Source organism: Pinus tabuliformis, chromosome 8 (genome assembly GCF_031772625.1).
Source record: "Pinus tabuliformis cultivar Carrire ecotype Pingquan chromosome 8, CPIR1, whole genome shotgun sequence".
Lineage (NCBI taxonomy): Eukaryota > Viridiplantae > Streptophyta > Pinopsida > Pinales > Pinaceae > Pinus > Pinus tabuliformis.
In genome coordinates, this window is record NC_142294.1 from 611,202,920 (window position 1) to 611,207,044 (window position 4,125).

General features: G+C 30.1%; 1 long non-coding RNA gene across 1 annotated transcript; it reads left to right on the plus strand.

The window, feature by feature from the left end:
• The first annotated feature begins 2,556 nt into the window (after positions 1–2,556).
• On the plus strand, positions 2,557–3,374 carry LOC149236982 (uncharacterized). The gene is made up of 2 exons (XR_016268455.1): positions 2,557–2,879; positions 2,975–3,374. It is a non-coding gene; the product is annotated as an uncharacterized LOC149236982 (long non-coding RNA).
• The last annotated feature ends 751 nt before the right edge of the window (positions 3,375–4,125 follow it).

Consider the following 4,125-nt stretch of genomic DNA (forward strand, 5'->3'; position numbering starts at 1 on the left):
ATAACATTTATGGAATACAATTACCCTGGTTATATTATTACATAGAGAACTTTGTTAAATATTAAAAATTTGTATTTTTTTTATCAAATTATTATATCATTAAATAGATGTTAGGTATTGAAATTGTATTTTTTTTTGTTCTTGCTTCGTATAGATGGGCTTGTATAAATGAATTATGTATGGAAAATTTAATACTTTACAAATATTTAAGATATATTGTTAGTGATATTCATTCTGATATTTTTTAACATAACATTTAACATAACATCTAACATCTAACTTATTGACATTATGGTTTTTTATATTTTGAGAGGAAATATATTTATCATAAAAGTAAAGAATGTAAAAGGAATATAATTAATATAGGCATTTTGAAAAAAAACCTTAACACAAGTATTGAAAATAGTATTCATTGTCATGTACAAGACGTCCGTGTATTGAGAGCTCAACACAATACATATATTAGAGTGTAATACTAGTAATACTTTATTATATTTAAAGTTATGTGACAAAACTAAGCATCCATAAGTGACTCTAAGATATTTAACATTTTAAAGATAAAAAAGATAAACATAATTACAAAATGCTAATATATATATTTAATATATATATATATATATATAAAAGATTGAATTACAAAACCAAAAAAAATGATTAAAAAAATATGCTACACTACACAAAGAAAGTATCTCTTGAAGTGCCAAACACACTATGTAACCACACTATGTATCGATGAATTAGAATATCAACAACCATATCATTTATTTAAATGATAGGGTTCCTTCTTCACAAGCAAACTGATATAAACAAATAATTAATATAATCACTCAAACAAACATTTAATGGAAAAGAGTAGGTAACGTTAAAAATAAAAATAAAAGTTAAGAACATGAAATAAAACAAGTTGTTAATAATGTTAGTGACACAAATGATTTAGTACAAGTCGTTAATATACACGAAGAAATATATGATTGAATATTCTTTAATTAATTATGAGATGAATTAGTATTTTTGAAAGATTCGGTTGTGTTAGTTTTAAATTCTTATACCATCATGAATTCCTACACCACTTTAATGTATGTTATATTGTATGACACAATTTATATCTTAAGTGTGTATTAGATCTTATGTATGTTATATGGTATGATATAATTTATATCTTAAGTGTGTATTAGATTTTATTGTGTTTTTTGTTTTACTTCTTAATAAAGTTCCTACACCACTTTAATGTATGTTATATTGTATGACACAATTTATATCTTAAGTGTGTATTAGATCTTATGTATGTTATATGGTATGATATAATTTATATCTTAAATGTGTATTAGATTTTATTGTGTTTTTTGTTTTACTTCTTAATAAAGTATCACCGTGAGAGTAAATTCAGTTTATGAATTGGTTTTATTTATGTAATATAAATTTATATAAATAGATTAATATGGTAACTAATATATATAAAATTTAAGTGTGGATTTGAGGGATGAAATTTGTCAAGATGCAAACTTTCTTTGTAATGTAAAACTTGAGAAAATGTTTGCATTAGAGAGATCTAATTATTCTGGAAACTTGGTAGATCCGAAATTAATATCGATCTTTGTTGGTTCCTAACACTATTATTTATATTTATATAAATTCGACATTTCTACGTGTAGAAATATTATTATTGCTAATTTAATTAAAATTGATAATACATAGAGTTACATATATATGTATTTGGTGTTGGAAATATTGTTGTCATTGATGTCAAAGGTAGTGGGAAGACTATATATCTTCAAGATAAAGATTGGAAAATGTAGATTATTGGAAATATTGTGCCTGGGTTTTTGATGTATTGTTTGGATACCTTATCTTTTAAGGCAATTTTAATCAATTTGTCTAGATCGAATTGGAACATAATATATATGGTTGAATATATTATTCAGACCTATACAATAGAATATCGAACAGCCTATGACACCATAGGAAGGAGGAGATATGAAATATTTCTTCAATCAAACCAAAGTACAAGTAGATTGACCTAACCAGTTCTACAAGTTTGCCCCCATAAGTGAATGTAGAAACACTATAAATAAAGGATAGATGATTAATTCGAAGTGTATCTAGGCAACAAGAGATATGACATTTGCAAGAGGAGTTGAGGAATATTTTTGGGGTGATTTTTTGAGTTTAAAGGTGGAAGCAAAATTGTGATTTATGTAGTGAACTTTCCACATTTTCAATATAAATTCTTTTCTAAGATGGTTTACAACTCTTAAAACTTGAAACTTAAAAGATATAAATAAAATATTATCACGTAACTATAATTCAAATTTCAGATCTTGGTTCACTATAATTTCATATATATACTCTAAGTTAAACTTCCTAAATAACCTTGAAATCTGATGTACAAGCACATGCTATCAAAATCAACTCATTTATTTGATTTAAGAGCCCCTTGCATTGACTAAAGAAATAAGTTCCTTAAAATTTTAATAATTGTAATTTTCTATGTTTTATTAATTCAAAAAGATTGTAGAAGATAAAGATTAGTTGGATTGGTATTAATTAGGCCGATAGGCCTTCCTTTGAAAGGGACTTTCGTCGTCCCTTTGTTCCTCACGCTGACACGTGGCATCGGATTCCGAATGGCACAACCAGGGGTTTTTCAGTCTCGTGCTGACAGGTGGAGCGGGACAGTTCTGCGAGGGAGTGGTCATGTATTCATGGATATTTATGTTCTGCGAGGGAATGGCGGCGTCGTGTTAACCATGACCGGGTTTCCTGGTATCTTATTAGGTTTAATTCATGAATTGAAATTCTTCTCGCAGGTTGCGCTCTCCAGATAGCATAAGGCGTACTCTTCAATACCCAGTTCCAGATAATCGGAACCCTTGCCGTAGGTAAGATTAATGCACCCATTTTTTGCTTTACGGTTCATTATCATTGATACACATGATTATTTTAGGGTTTTCACCTCACGCCGTGCACTTCTCAGGTATGCTTCCACTGGGGTTCGGGAGTCTGGCAGCTTCTCAACACTGATATCCTTGGCTTCACAGGTGCTCTTTACTGACTTACTTGCAGCCTTACGGCGGGTTAAAGAATTATAGGAAGAGGGTTTACATTCTTATGTTATACCGAACTGAATAGTTTGCTTATCGAGAGGTCTCCTGGCCAGTATTAACCCTGTGGGGTTCATAATTTATAACTGTGCATTTTGCAACTTTGAGTTTTGGACAGCTCGTGTAAAAATTTGGGGTTTCCATTTAAAGAAAATGTTTTGACTTCTTCTGTGTATAGTGTATAACTGTAATTGCTAGACAGAACTCTTCTGCGGGGTGTAAAGGACCATGGATGCAGATTGATATTTAATGTTTGTTTTCCGATTGATGTCAGAGACCGCATCATCAATGAGTCTTCCATGGAGATGCTGTAATTTAACCCCATCTTTTCAGTCGTTTGCATTATTGTTGTTCGCTTTTCAAAGATAGTAACTTGTACCTCTCGATAGTGTTTGCATTATTGTTGTTCGCTTTTCAAAGATAGTAACTTGTACCTCTCGATAGTAGCTTATACCACTCTTTGAGGTCAAAGAATTCATTCATTAATTTGGAGATGCTATAATAACCACATATTTTCATTCGTCTGCATTATTGTTGTTCGCTTTTCAAAGATAGTAACTTCTACCTTTCTTTGAGGTCAGAGAATTCATGCAGTAATTTGTCCTAACAAAGCATTTGTTTTCAGCACTTTGTCCTAACAGAGCATTTGTTTTCAGCACTGTCAAAGAAAGACTCAGTTTGCTGATTTTTTCTAACAGAGCATTTGTTTTCAGCACTGTCAAAGAAAGACTCAGTTTGTTGATTTTATCTAACAAAGAATTTGTTTTCAACACTGTTAATGAAAGGCTCAGTTTGCTGATTTTTTGTAGGGATCAAATTTGTAACTTTGCTGGCAATGAATATTTCACTGTGATCGGTAAAGTCCCTCTTTTGTGTGTTGAATTTCAATTTGATAAGAGATGTAGTATTTGGGAACAAATATTATTTTGTAGCTGCTAAACTGAGGGATATATGCGGTCACTGACCTCGCTTTTGATTGTGTATTTAACACTTGTAATAGAAATATTATGTAATAAGTATTTCA